The sequence below is a fragment of the Dreissena polymorpha genome, chromosome 8 (assembly GCF_020536995.1).
Source record: "Dreissena polymorpha isolate Duluth1 chromosome 8, UMN_Dpol_1.0, whole genome shotgun sequence".
NCBI lineage: Eukaryota > Metazoa > Mollusca > Bivalvia > Myida > Dreissenidae > Dreissena > Dreissena polymorpha.
In genome coordinates, this window is record NC_068362.1 from 27,743,617 (window position 1) to 27,759,526 (window position 15,910).

Here is a 15,910-nt window from a genome sequence, read left to right on the forward strand (position 1 = left end):
GGATCATTTCGGCTTACAGGACTGGGTGGATCACGTAAAATAATATAAAGTACATTTTTTATAAACAACTGGTAGCGAGAGGAGTTGCAGATAATTGGTCAGTAACCACATTTTTAGTTACTCTGTTGACCTGTTAATTCTTTTGAGCTCAATTCAACAGTAAAAAATGGCCATATCACTTTGAGTTTTGCTCTCCATGTACTCCTATGTTACAGCGGCTGCTCATGTCGAAGAAAGGCCCCTTGGCTTTATTACTTTCAGCCTGTGTACCCATAGTTTCAAGAAGGAATTATACCAGGTGTTGCTGAGTTTGGAGTCTGTTTTACGCTTTCCCAGTTTCACAGCCAAATCATCTGCAAGAACGTTTTACTGGGAGCGATTAAAGTAGTATACATTACTACTCAAAATCAACGAAAAGTTCGTGCAATTTTTCGTAAAATAAACTTAAACAATGAAAAATCAGTGTTTCTTATGGCAATTGCCGAAATTTCAACGCCAGATGTGGTCTTGTAAAATAGATTAGATACAAAATGCTCGTGTTTACTATTGTTTTGCATATTTAATTCCATGTGTTGTTTCCCGCAACGATATCTATTCATACGACACATGAACACTAACATGGTGTTCGTTTGTCGTAATAACACAATTCCATTTTTATTTCCCGGGAAATTTAAATAGAATTGTGTCTCAATTAAATAAAAACGAGCATTTTGTATCCACACAAATCTACAAACACTGAGTGTTTAGGTTTTTACTTTATTATACGAAATACTTTAAGAAATGTTCGTTGATTTTGGGCGTTATAGAGGCTTAAATGCCATACCCAACCAGTGGCTTACATGCAGTTCTTCTTCATCATGGGTTAAAATGAATCTTCATTTTTCACTGTTGAATTGAGCTGAAAAGAATTAACAGGTCAAAAGAAGGAGTTAATATGTGGTAACTGACAAATTATCTACAACTCATCTTTGGATGTACAAAACAATAGTTATTTTTTTATTGGATTTAACACTACACTCATACATGCATAAACCCCTATTGCCATCTCCAACAAATTTATTCACAAGCGGACACTTTGGTAAATCGACTGACCCGATAAGACAGCTAGATGACTTCCTTATTTGAAAAATTCAACGCCGTGTGAGGGTCAAACCTACATCGACCAGTGCCTAAATCAAAAAATTTACATCTAATGTTGCAATTGTAAAGAATAACTTGCTTAGACCAGTTGTTTCTAAGTCAAACGTTATGACAGTTGGCTCAGTTAAGCTTGATAATGAGCAAAATCACATAATTAATCCCATAATTATTATGCCCCCCTTCGAAGAAGAGGGAGTATATTGCTTTGCTCATGTCGGTCTGTCGGTCGGTCCGTCCACCAGGTGGTTGTCAGACGATAACTCAAGAACGCTTGGGCCTAGGATCATGAAACTTCATAGGTACATTAATCATGACTTGCAGATGACCCCTATTGATTTTGAGGTCACTAGGTCAAAGGTCAAGGTCACGGTGACCCGAAATAGTAAAATGGTTTCCGGATGATAACTCAAGAACGCATACGCCTAGGATCATGAAACTTCATGGGTAGATTGATCATGACTCGCAGATGACCCCTATTGATTTTGAGGTCACTAGGTCAAAGGTCAATGTCACGGTGACCCGAAATAGTAAAATGGTTTCCGGATGATAACTCAAGAACGCATACGCCTAGGATCATGAAACTTCATGGGTAGATTGATCATGACTCGCACATGACCCCTATTGATTTTAAGTCACTAGGTCAAGGTCACGGTGACCCGAAATAGTTAAATGGTTTCCGGATGATAACTCAAGAACGCATACGCCTAGGATCATGAAACTTCATGGGTAGATTGATCATGACTCGCAGATGACCCCTATTGATTTTGAGGTTACTAGGTCAAAGGTCAAGGTCACGGTGACCCGAAATAGTAAAATGGTTTTCAGATGATAACTCAAGAACGCATACGCCTAGGATCATGAAACTTCATAGGTAGATTGATCATGACTTGCAGATGACCCCCATTGATTTTGAGGTCACACGGTCAAGGTCACGGTGACCCGAAATAGTAAAATGATTTTCGGATGATAACTCAAAAAGGCTTTTGCCTAGGATCATGACACTTCATATGTAGATTGATCGTGACTCGCAGATGACCCCTATTGATTTTCAGGTCACTAGGTCAAGGTCAAGGTCACAGTGACAAAAATCGTATTCACACAATGGCTGCCACTACAACGGACAAAGATTAAATGAACCGACTCCGCTCAGGTGAGCGAACTAGGGTCATCTTGGCACTCTTGTTTAAAATTAATTGATCAATATGTGCACTATAGTAAGAAGATACACCATAGCCTAGCAAGTTACATTCAAATAGTGAAAACAGGAAATTGTTTTTCTAAATGAGATCTGTAGTGAACAGGGAAAGTATTAGCGGAGTGAGCACTTTGTTTTATCGTAAATAATATGATCAAATCATATTCATACACTTCCTTTTTTAATTCAAATTCAGACACTGACGGTTATCCCAAGCTGTTCGATGGCTGGTGTAAATGACCATGGATACATATTTCCATTGTAACAGTTATGTAGTTATTGCTTGACTGTCATCAACCAATTATTTACTCGTCATATAACAATAACTTATTCAATATTTACAAGATCATGTTATGTAAAAGTTCAAACAATAAGTACCTACACTTGCAGAACATGGACATAGTAGAAAAATTATTTACAAGATCATGTTATGTACAAGTTCAAACAATAAGTACCTACACTTGCTGTACATGGACATAATAGATATATATAGCAAAGAACCATACTCATTGTTTACACGTGTGTATGGTATTACTTTGCAAGAACATATGTATTGAACAAACTAACATGATAGCATAGCATTCGTTCACTTTAAAAATACCTTTAATTTGCAACCTCCTTTATATGTGTCAACATATTGAATTATCTTGTTCATGTTATTATCAGAAATAATTTAAAGTTTATGTTGAATTTTAGTTATCTTAATTTGTCATCAACAACTGCTTGTATGTTTAGGACATGGAACTCCTTTCTGCACACAGGCCTCTTCATTGGCATGTGGTGTGCAAAAAGGGATCAATGTGTCGTCCACAGCACCAATGACATTGGGCAGTCTGCATTTTCGGTAAATTGCATGTTTGCACCTTAACAATTCAGGTCCATTCGGAAATCTGAAAGTAATAAATTGATGGAACTAGTAATGTTTATTATTTAAAATGTCACTGACCTCATTCATCTAAAGCGAATGTCATGAAAACTGCTCTGTTAGTGAACGTGCTATCATCTGTGTAATAAACACAACATTAATACATAAAGCATCAGTTTAATTTTGAATGAGTCATTCGCAGATCTAAAAAGTGTTTTTGTCAGCATACATCATTCATAAAATCACATGAAATGTTGGGGAAGATAATCAGTACAAACAAGGATATTACATTTTGATAAACCTCATGTTAGTCAAAAGTATCTGGTATATAACAACGGACGCTATATATTAACAAAAATGAATATATGTTCGATGTTCATATAAAACAAAATTTGTTTAGTTAGACATAATTTGTTCATTTAGGCATAGTTTTGACACCACGTTTTAACACTATTACAAAGTGAGTAATGAATTGATAGAAATGTATCAACATGTTATGTTCATCACAAAATCTGTATCATGTACCATGCTGTAATAAGACAAGATTAATAGCATAATATTATGTTATTTTTTACATGTGGGAATCTTGCCTAACTCGATAAGATTTTGTATGGTGGACATTGATGCAATCTCTGTAGCTAAGAAAATAACATCATACAGATAAATTAAATACATTTTAAAATGTATTACAAACCTTTCTATATGCACTGAAAACAATATCAACAAACAGACCAATGTGAGTTATGATGAATCTTTTAAAGATACTTTTCTAACGCAGTAGAAATTGATTGTACTTCATGCTGTGTATGAATTAATACTAGATAATTAAACATTACCTTCGTGATGAGTACCAACACCTATGCAAATAATCACATAAGTATGAATGAAAGATCAACCACTCAAATTAACTTTACAAGCCTAAAGCAACAACAAAGACGTATTATAATGATTAGCAATTACTAATGTTATTATTTTTCAAAAAGTCTATACAAACCATCTGTGTCAATGGCATTGGGGACCCTGTCAGAGAGGCAGAGTCCCCAAAATGCTCTAACAGAATTTGCTCCGGGAAAGAAAAGTCCTTAACACGAGGCCCTCCACCAGTACCCGGTCTCTTCATTTCATCATTTTTTGCTGCATGCTTTAGTAATATAGAGATGAGTTTGTGTGATAAATAAACATTATGAACAACAGTAATACCCTAAAATTGCAGATTATATAGCTTAAGGACTCTGGGCCAGTTACAAGTTGCAGTTTAGTTATTCATATAACATGTTAACTATTTCACTTACTCTTTTCTTTCATGTGAAAAATATTGGTTCTTTACTTCGGCCGCTGTCCTCCTATAGCTGGAAAATTGGCTGAAATAAATGAAATACAATTGGAGACGTTTTTAATCAAAAATGGAAATGCATAAACAAACAAAAAATATGTTTTTATTTCTACAAAGTTTTAGTTAAATAAAATAAAAAGAAATTGCCTTGTAAAATCTCTTAATTGAAATCTGTATATGTATCCATACTTATTAATATTCAATAAACCAATAAAAACACTTAAGAATAAATAAACCTAGTAAAACAATATAACTCATAAAAACAATTAACATACTCTTTCCATGTATATTATACATTATAGGATGTCTTTGTATCGTGTAAGGACACAATTGTAACAAATTTGAGGCATTAAATATTAACATGTCATTAGGATTTACTAAAAGGCTAAAAACTTACATATTAGACATGTTCTTATTAAGATGCAAATTCTATGTAGACTTAGACTATATAGCAACACTGATTTTTTCTTATCTTTTCTAGCAATATGTTCTGCTATCATTCGGCTAAGAAAACACTTAGCTCTTGTTATAAATTTGCTATTATCATTAAAAAAATGTATTCTCATATACTCATAAATACTGACATACTGTTTAACATAGACTAGTGTCATATTCATTGTCCTATACACAACTTTTAAAGCAAATTTTGTTAGGTTTCTACTACATTTTCCCCAAATTCATTATACATTTCACATGTTTTGGAGCAAACAAAAACAAATATATGAATTATGAACTAGTAAAAATACATAATTAATTGCAAAATATGGGTGTTGTTAAACATTTTGTTATTTTTGAAACAGGATAGCAGGATAATTTCAACAAAGTGAGGCAATCTTTGGTCATTTTATGGGTTCTAAAATCAATATGTACTGCAATTAATATAAAGGTAAATATATTATTTAACATTTGTTTAATTTTGTTTAACATTGCACACATACAAATGATATAAGAATCTATGATAAAAATAGCCTTTGAGCTAGAATTTAGGAATATTTGGAAAATTAATAACACCAAATGTACCAATCAGTTCAGCACATTCGCTACCGCCTCCCAGCCTCTACGCCTGACCTCCCCTATTTTTACGGCGCCACAGCCGGTCATTGAGCCAAACAAGACATCATGATGTTTAATGATTTCATTTGCAAGAACAGTTTCCTCCTGTCAGGCCCAACGATTTTTGCTTTTGGTAACTTCGTTCGTGCCCGCCATCTTGTTTATTGTGACAGAAGACACGAAAACGTTTCCGAATTTTCTATGCGTTACCGAAAATGCCGGGTACCAATGTTGCTTATATCACTTACAAATAATTATTTGTTAAGAATGCTAAAATAGCATTGGTGAAAACCAATAAAGAATCGACATAAGAACGTTATTCGAAAATCTAAGAATGAAGAATTTTCTATATTCTTAAGTAAATAATTGTTGTTGAATACGGCCCTTGCTGATGCCATGCAAATCAATGAATAAAAATCTCTTTTCCCCCAAGTAACAAAGTTAATTTAAAAAAAAAACGAAAATAATACATTTTTGTAGTATTTTAAACAAACATTTTATAAGTAAATGGAATAGTTTTAAATAAATCGGTGAATGTGTAGGTTTCTAATGATGTTTTTGGGGTCAGAAAACTAACAAAGTCTTCTATGTAGATACGTTTATTCATTAGCTGGAGTAGCTGAAAACAGAAGTTCAGCTGCTTAAACAAGAAGTGTAGTTTATGAAATGTGTTATGTTATTTATTTCAATAAACATACACCGTCTATTGTATTTTTTTAAGTGATATTATGGGCATTTTTCACTGTTGAATTGAGCTGAAAAGAATGAACAGGTCAAAAGAGTTAGTTAAAATGTGGTTACTGACCAATTATCTGCAACTCATCTTGCTACCAATTGTTTATAAAAATATATTTTATATTCGATATTCTTACGTGACCCACCCAGTCCTGTAAGCCAAAATGATCCGTAAAACAAAATTGTGTCTTTGTGTCGTATGAACGAATCTGCACTAAAACTAAATTAAGTATCACATCGTACATACATGATCAGTTGTCAAACGAAAGTACGGTTGATACTCAAATGTCTTCGAAGTCAATTTCGGAATGTGGAAACAAAATGACCGACAAAATGTCCACCACATTATACACACAAATTAGGATGTGAACCAGGCACTTTAAACCACTATACATGTATACATTTTTGGAAAGTTCATGTTTGGAGGATTATAAAATGGGTCGTTTTGACATCTGGAAACACAATGACGGACAAAATGGCCGCCGCCACATATTACTTATATAAAATTTGAATTTGATCAAAGAAGTTGAGACATATATAAATGTATACATTTTTTTAAAGGTCATCTTATGGAGAGTAATAAGATGTTACTTCTTGGATCATTTTGACAAGTAGAAACAGAATTATCAACAAAATTGCCGCTGGATAATACGTAAAGTGAGAATTTGAAAAAAACTACACATATATGTATACATTTTCTGAAAGGCCAGGCTATGTAGAGTAATAATATCAAATGAATGCCATATGTTATGCAGGGAGGGCATGTTTCTTTAGAATTCTACATCATTTCACAATAGTTCTACATATTTATCAGGTCCACTTTTTCATGTCTATCAACAGATGGAAGAATCCGATACTGGCCTTGTCCTCTTCATATTGGACATTGTATTCTGTTTTAATGGTGTCTTTGTTCACCTGTTTTACAGTTTACACTTTGGCATTGAAACACATTTCAGTTCCATTTTCAACACATTGTTGAAATAGTTGTCTTAGTGTTCAAAATGTATTCGACATAGCTGAAAACGCGTTCTGGAAACGTATTTTGCTTGTCAATACTTTTTGTTTGATCTTTGTTCATGTGTTTCCCCAGGAAAATGATCTTTGTATTCGTGCCTGATAAGTATCACCAGTGCGGACAGGACAACTGTAAGAATAATGCTCACATGGTCATCATCTGCAGACGGGGAAACTAGTGCCTCGTATACTTTGTTCTTCTTCAGAGGCACGTCTGGGAAAAAGAGTCATTTCACTTTTCATGAATGTATCCAAATCATTTCGGCATGTTCAATATACTCATCCGGCCTTTGATAGTGGGAGTTGGATATTGAAACATCCTTGTTTTCCATCACTCTCCAAACTAGAGTTGTTATACCTTTTGATATTAATCCAAGTGCTTTGCAACCACTGATATAAAAATCTGTTTTCAATTCACTTTCCAAAAGTCCATTCAATGTACTAAATTTTTCATAGTATTTAATCATGGTGTTTTTCAAGAAACAATTGTGGCCAGCATTTGTGAACAATATATTTAATATGTTACAACAAAGGGTTCTAATGTAAGAGATAAAAGATTGTTTTCTTTCAAGAAACTGGAAATGAATGTTTTATACCCTTGATGGCACCCACTTTTTGATCCCCTCGCCAAGCAAAAGCCTTACATGAGGTCATAATACAGCGAACAGTCCCTGCCATTCTGAATATAGGATTACGTATGGGTGCATTCCCTTCAAAATAGTTTTGTTCCGTGTCATAAATAGCTTTCTGGGACACTACAGACATGTGGATAAGTGTATGGAGCCCACACAAAAAAATTGTTCATTCTTGAAAATAAAAGTGCCTGCTGGCTTTCCTCACTCATCCTCTCATAGTTTTCATAAACTTTGGGGGAGAATTTCTTCACGATACTGCTTCAACAGAACGCTAAACCTTGTTTCAGTGCTTGCTCTGTCATTCATGGTGTTACGATTATTTGTTAAGATTTTTGCACTAGCCTCGCTGTTTTGTTCAATGCTACTATCAATGTCGGCTGGTATTTCTTTGAAAGTCTCGAGTGGCCATTTCCCTTAATCCCAGCACTATATAAATGCCTTCCTCGTCCCTACTGGCAAATGCACCCCATTTTGACGCTACATCAGTGTCCAATGTAGTGTTGGCCTTTTCAGACATGTCAACAATATGCTGTCGGGCAATGATAGGCCGTACTAGAGACCAGTTACTGATTGTGCGATGACATGGCAATTTGTTTTTGTTTTTTATGTAGTGATTTGCAAACAGTTTTTTACATTTGGAGCATTCTCGCAAGAAACTTGAAAGTTCAACAAATCATACACGCAGTTATGTAGTTCAATATTATACGAGTTTAATTGTTCATAAAAAATTGCTTCTTCTACAGCTTTAAAACTATCATTTTCAATTGAAAACTAATCAATGTGTATTGTAAGGTTTCTTCTCTCAAGGTATTTCTTTTATTTTTTATCATTCAAACATTTTATATCATCTTTTGCATTTTTACATGTACCTGATGAAGCAACGTCATTGTCATTACAATCTAGTTTTACTTTTTCCCTGTAATAGTTTTCTCTCTCCGTGGTTCGTTTCAAAGCTGTTTTTGAGATTGCAATTCTTTCAAGGCTTTTGTCAAGGCTGCTATTAAGTTCATCATTTTTGACGATGCTGCGAAGCGGTTTGTCTAAGTTATCATACCATGAACAAATTCTTCACAATGGCGACCTATGTAAAAGACCGAGCCAGTCCGATTGAGATAGCTCGATTTTTCTACCGTACCCGGGAAATGTAACGCTAAAACAGTTGTTGTCGGCTATTTTTTTAATTAATTGTATATTCACATTTATGTCAAATTTCTGTAAAATGGCCTCTATATTATCGGAACACATACTCAAAAAGCATGTTGATGCAGTTTTTTTTAAAGAGAAGTTTATTTAATTCTAATCGTCACACCTTGCTGATTGTCATTGATGAAGGTTAAGGAAGCTCAGCTATAAATAGGACAGCATATTCTGGGGAAAACAGATTTAATAATAGTTTGAAAATTTTAATTTTAAATCAGTTATATTAAATCTATTACATGTTTATAGATCAATGACACAACAATGCATTTTCTGTATTGTATTTGACATTTGTCTCGATTCTGTAAATAAATTGCGATTGAAAACGTGTATCATTAACGTTAAACGCGATCATGAGTGTAAAGAAAACGAATTATTTCAAACCTGCCATTTGAATTTGAGCGTTATAGAGACTTTAAGAAAAGTGAGCTTTATCTATCAGTATCGCAACGTAAGTTATTTCCTTCTTATAGGAACTATTTATTTCCCTGTTCATACCATTGTCGTTTTCAGTTTTAGCGTTTGGCGAATACATTATTTTAAATATACTATCGAGTTTTCACCTCACGTCTGTTTGTTGACTGCCTTGAAAATGTGAATTAAGCTGGAGCACACTGTCCCGTGCGTTCGACTTTCCATTTTAAAAGGGAATAATATTAAAAGCACATTTATGAAAGATCGCTGTGGATATTAAAAGTATACGCCCCGCATATTCCAGAAAAACTTATGTTTTTCTAACATTCAAATAGAGAGTGTTTGACCATGAGTCTAGTATACAAATGGTATTATATTGACAAATGTATTAAAATTGTCATTGATTGTACAATTGATGCTTTATTTGATTTATTTCGTCTCGCCGCGTTATCTTTATACGAGTCATATCGTTGTTGAGTTCAAAGAGCTAGTTCAAATATGAAAGATCGTTTATACTTACTAATGACTTTGTGTTTCTATTGTCATTCAATCAAAGCCGAAGCAATACATGCATGAAGACAATGTATATATTGTTTCGAAGGAACAGCTTACCGACCTAACACAAAATCCGCGTTGAAATCGGTCAGATATGGTTTCGTATATAAATCGTATTGTGTCCATTCACACAATTGATGGTGGTGCCTTTTATGAAAATTGAGTATAAACAAGAGATGTGTTTGTCAGAAACACAACGCCCCCTATTGCACCGCTTTGACGCCATAAATTTGACCATGAACGATGACCTTGACCTTTATCCACTCAAAATGTGCAGCTTCATGAGATACCCCCGAATGCCAAATATCAAGTTGCTATGTTCAATATTTTTATATAAGTTATGACCAAACTTTAACGAAGGTTAAAGTTGTAGGTACGAAAAATACAATGATATTGGAGATTTGACCTTTGACCTTGAAGGATGACCTTGACTTTTCACTACTCAAAATGTGCAGCTCCATGAGATACACATGCATGCCACATATGAAGTTGCTATCTTAAATATTGCAAAAGTTATAAAAGTTTTACCAAGGTTAAAGTTTTGTGACACACACATACAATGACAGACAGACAGACAGGACAAAAACAATGTACCCCCGATCTTTCGATCCGAGGGCATTAAAATCTTCGTTCGAACAATGAGTGCAGTGAAGTAAAATAATGCATTCGTTTTGGGCGCTATCGAACACAAACATCACTAAATTTGTTTCTAACTAAGGAACATTTTTATGAAAATAAACGTCGCTTTCTTGCATTAGAACTTAAGTAATTTTTCTTGCATATATGGGTTTTTATCCTTGAGAGATTGCCTTTAATTCTCTCAAAATGATTGGGGGTTGATGAATAACAATCCATATGAAGTATTCAGAAGCACTAGAACCAAGTACTTGAAAAAAAAAATCCAGTCTATGATTTGGCGTGAACAGTTCAAACGTCACTCAAGTAAATCATTACGACCTTTTATATCCGGCTGTTTGTATGTATAATCAATTTAAGAAGCCATTTGTTCGGTTTGGGACGTTTTTAGACCATCGATCTTCTTTCATCGATGATCATAACTGTTCTTGTTAAGCGCGTTCTGCATCCACGATCAAACATATATTTATTCAAATCAAAAATCAATTTTTATATCTAAACCAGCATGCTTCAAACTTGCTATATACGAAAATTAACAACCGCAATTTTTTATAAGAAACTGAGTGAAAAAATTGAAAAATCTTGCTGAACGCAAATTATAGTTCGATTACGTCATTAAGTAGAGCCGACATCAAGTTTAATTTCGTTATCGAATTCAGTTTAGCGTATTGTGGTTTACAGTAAAGCATTAGGCGATTAGCAGTTGCAATATTTTGCAAATTATCGATCTTAAACAGACAATATCATAACAAAACACTTGAAAAACGGAATGATAATTACCGAAAGAAAAGTACATTTACACACATTTCAACAGTATTTGAATAACATTGTTCATAAAAGATAATAAACAAGCATAAACAGTTTGTAATAATGCGCATTAGAATTTTGACATGTATACTGCTCCATATAAACAAGCATAAGGACGCAAGTAAGACGCAGTTTTATTGTAACAAATACACTAAAGCAACATGCAATTGTCATTTAGCAATATGTAATTGTCATTTGTCAACATGAATGGACTGGCGGATATTCCCTTCCATACCTTATGGCAATTGCCTAAAATTCAACGCAATATATGGTTTGGTAAAATAGATTTTTGTAGATGCAAAATTCTAGTTTTATTATTGTTTTGCATATCTATTCATACGACACATGAACACTGACATGGTGTTCGTGTGTCGTATGAATAGATATATTTGCGGGAAATTAAAATGGAATATATTGTGTCCACAAATAAATAAAAACGAGCATTTTGTATTGTATTCCTATAGGGAACACTGATTGTTTAGGTTTTAATATTATTTTACGAAATACTTTACGAAATTTTCGTTGATTTTGAGCGTTATAGAGACTTTAATATTTTACATTGAGGGTATTGATTAGTGAATAAAAATACACTTTTATTATATTTTAACTAGATCTAAACGTACTCGAAAGATTAAAACATGCGTACTGTACGTGACTATTGTGTTTGCTGTGTTATTTATAAATGCTTGCGTCCATGCCCTAATAATCATTATTAAGAAATCAGTCCCTTGCCGCTCGGTGACCACATCACGCTACCGTAGGTTGTTTTTCTATTACGGGAATTCGGGCGTAACAAGTATTTTTTTCAATGCAATTGCAATGGCATTTGCTCTCTTGAACAGGAGTTATCGGAAGGAAACCTTCCGCTTTTAAACTGTTATGAACGTGTCAAATGTTAAGTCTCCAAATTTTAAACAAACATTATGTATATGCCTGACACGTGCAAGTTGAAATGCATTGACACTTTTTATTAGGTAACATCAAGCAAATAGTAACCTTATTGAAAAAGGTATACGTTTACACCGAAACGACACGTTTGCCTTTGTAGCAGAACCAAAATGTTGCCTCTGTGTCGTAAGAAAAAGTGCTTATTTACCAAAAGGGGACCCAACAGTTAACACGTTCAACGTCACTAGTGAACAAAAGAAACGTATATTTCTTTTTATAGACTTTATTCGTTATTAATAATTGATATTATATTTACATTAAAGTGATAGTATGGGCATTTTTCACAGTTGAATTGAGCTGAAAAGAATTAACAAGTCAAAAAAGTTAGTTCAAATGTGTTTACTGACCAATTATCTGCAACTCATTTTGCTACCAGTTGTTTATAAAAATATATTTTATATTCGATATTCTTACGTGACCCACACAGTCCTCTAAGCCGAAATGATCCTTTTTTTTCGTATGAACGAATCTGCACTTAAACTAAATTAAGGTTCACATTGTACATGCATGATCAGTTGTTAAACGAAAGTACGGTTGATATTCAAATGCATTATTTTTGTCTTTCCGGGATATTGTTTTAGTATGTTGATGATGCATTAACAAATATAAGTGTATATGAAGTGACAACACCAACAATAAACAACGGTTTCGATAGACACCTATAAACTGTTAGATGCCCATAATATCACTTTAAGGACTGACAATGCAGCTGTGTCTTGGATGCGCAATCTCAAATAGCCAACATGTCAGGTCGCTAAATGTTTACAGATCTTAGGAACATATATGGCGAAAGACCGTCATAATTTACAGGCCTAACTAGCCTAAAGATGGTAAAAATTCACAGGCCAGTTGCAAAATTTACAGGCCACAGCTTTTCGTGTTTTAAAATTCACCATTTAACAGTTTAATTGAGTGTAATTTGCAAATATTTAATTTTACTTTTGTTTGGTTAATAAAAGGACACACCCAATATTGAACATTTTTCTTCACTTTATATTTTACGTAACAGCTTGATATTAACAATGGGAAATGAAACATTTGTGTCAAATCTATTCGTCGATTGCCTCCACCAGGTAACACAAAATCTTAGTTTTTTTCTTAGTTCTGAAAGTTTTCCATCACACTGTCACCATCACCAAACTCCAGGTCATCATCCTCCACACTAACACCAACACTCTGCATTTCAATTTCATCACTGTCCATGCCCTCCATCTCTGTCCGGTCAAAAACTGAGTTGGCAGCATGTTGTATGATGTATGTTGTGTATAGAATTGTAACGCATGCCTTTATTGCATATGTATGTTTATGGCGATGAGCTGAATGCTTAAGTCAAAATAAAATATTCTGGTCTGTTCCATTATCTTTTCACACTGACCTTTTACACGCATCCTGAGCGTTATTAGCAGGTCTTACATAAGGCGTCAACAGCCAGCGTTTGCACGGATACCCACTATCACCAGAAGAAAGTGGTCGTTCTGTGGAAACCGCCCACTTCCTCGAAGGATTCTATTATCGTGGGTGCTTCCTGGTCATCTGGTGACAATGTCTATGATTATATCATTATGATCAAACACAATCTGAAACAAGCAAATTTATATGAGGTGAATGAGACACAGCTTTGGAGGGACAAAATTAATTAATTGGGCATAACTCCTGAAAATCCATACTCCAATAACTGTGAAACAGCTCTGAAAAAAGTGTTAATAAGGTAGTAAATGACTTTAAATATTGCACTCGACACAAGCATCTATATTTAGTTAAAATCAACAACAATACAATTAAATGGCACTATGTGCATAAAGAAAGTAAAACAATAAAAGAGTTAAAATCAACAATAATACAATTAAATGACACTGTGCATAAAGAACGTCAAACAATAAAAGAGTTTTATCTCCTGCACAATGACACATCATATGGGTAATACAACACAGTGTTGAAAACACAATGGTTTTAAACATATGATTCACTTTGTGACATAATATTTCACAAGTTTAAACAACAACCTGTGTGTTGATGGAATGGTACCCCATTCTGTTTACGTTCATCGGTTCATCAATGGATGGTGCTTGAATCTGTACGCGAGTCCAATCTATGACGTCAGTCACGTTTGGGAATCTAATTAAAACACCATACAGAAAATACCAACCTCAAGTGGTTAATAACTTTAGCAAATACCTTATGCATGGGCACATTATTATATAACATTCACATGATATGCCTAATGTAATATAATAAAATAAGTATTTTTATGATATCAAATGGAAAGAATACATTTCCTATATAGTGAAGTATATGCACCTAGCAATGTGAAAAAAATATTGTTTATTGTTGTTTAATGACAGTCTTTGGCTGACTGCCCTCGAACCACTGGATTGAGCTACGGAGTGAAGATCACCAAAGTTCAGCTGAATCACAACGGTAGCCAGGTATCGGAGTATTTATATCAATACTTTGTAGCCAGTAGATAGGATGTGGCTCCTATCAGTCTTTGGTGCTAAGGCAGCATCTAGCTGGGCAATTATATATGCCAAAATGGCATGTTTGACACGTTATCTTTTCTGCAGTTCATCTGTTAAGAGTTGGCCGTTCAAAACGAAGAAACGAGATATGCATCCTTATCATATTTATTCGCTGACGATTTTCTAAAAAAAAATACAATACATTTATAGAGCTTATGGATCAAAACACTAAATAACTTACCTTAGTAAGTTGCTTTTGCTTGGATTCGATTCCATCGACAGTAGTTGCGCAGAATAAACTCCGTAAGAAAACAGAACTGGTCTTGTCAAAGGTTGTTTACTGCACACTGTGTCGTCATAAGCGCGTTCTTCGGTAAAGATGATTGCAAGGAGGAAGAGAGAATCAGTTGCCTTGCGCTTTGGAGGGCGGAGTATCTTCAAGGCTTCTTCCCATTTAGAGAGTTGGTCTTCAATACCAGGTTTTCTTCCAGTAGACCATATTTCCATAAGGTAGCGGGCGTACTTTACCTCAGGGGAAAGATTTTCATCGGCATCATGGATCTGAACATATTTGAGAGGGTTGACTGAGAAAATGAAGCATATTCTGGAGGAAAAGAGGACCTTTGGTGCATTCGCCATTTCGACAGGATGTTTGTTTTTTACATGATGCCGGAGGTCTCCCACTCTTTTGAATTCGCGGGTCTTCTCGACCACTGAAAAATGGCAGAGAACATCATCATCCGGCATTTTCGATGAACTCTGCAGTACACAAACAGGTTAGTCTAATCAATGGTTTGCATTTTAAAATGGTGCACATCTGATGTCTAGCAGAAACAACAATCAACACGGGATACATCGCGGCTGACCAACTTCATTATCTCCAGAGAGATCTCTTATGCGCGCGCATTCTAACAAAATATACAT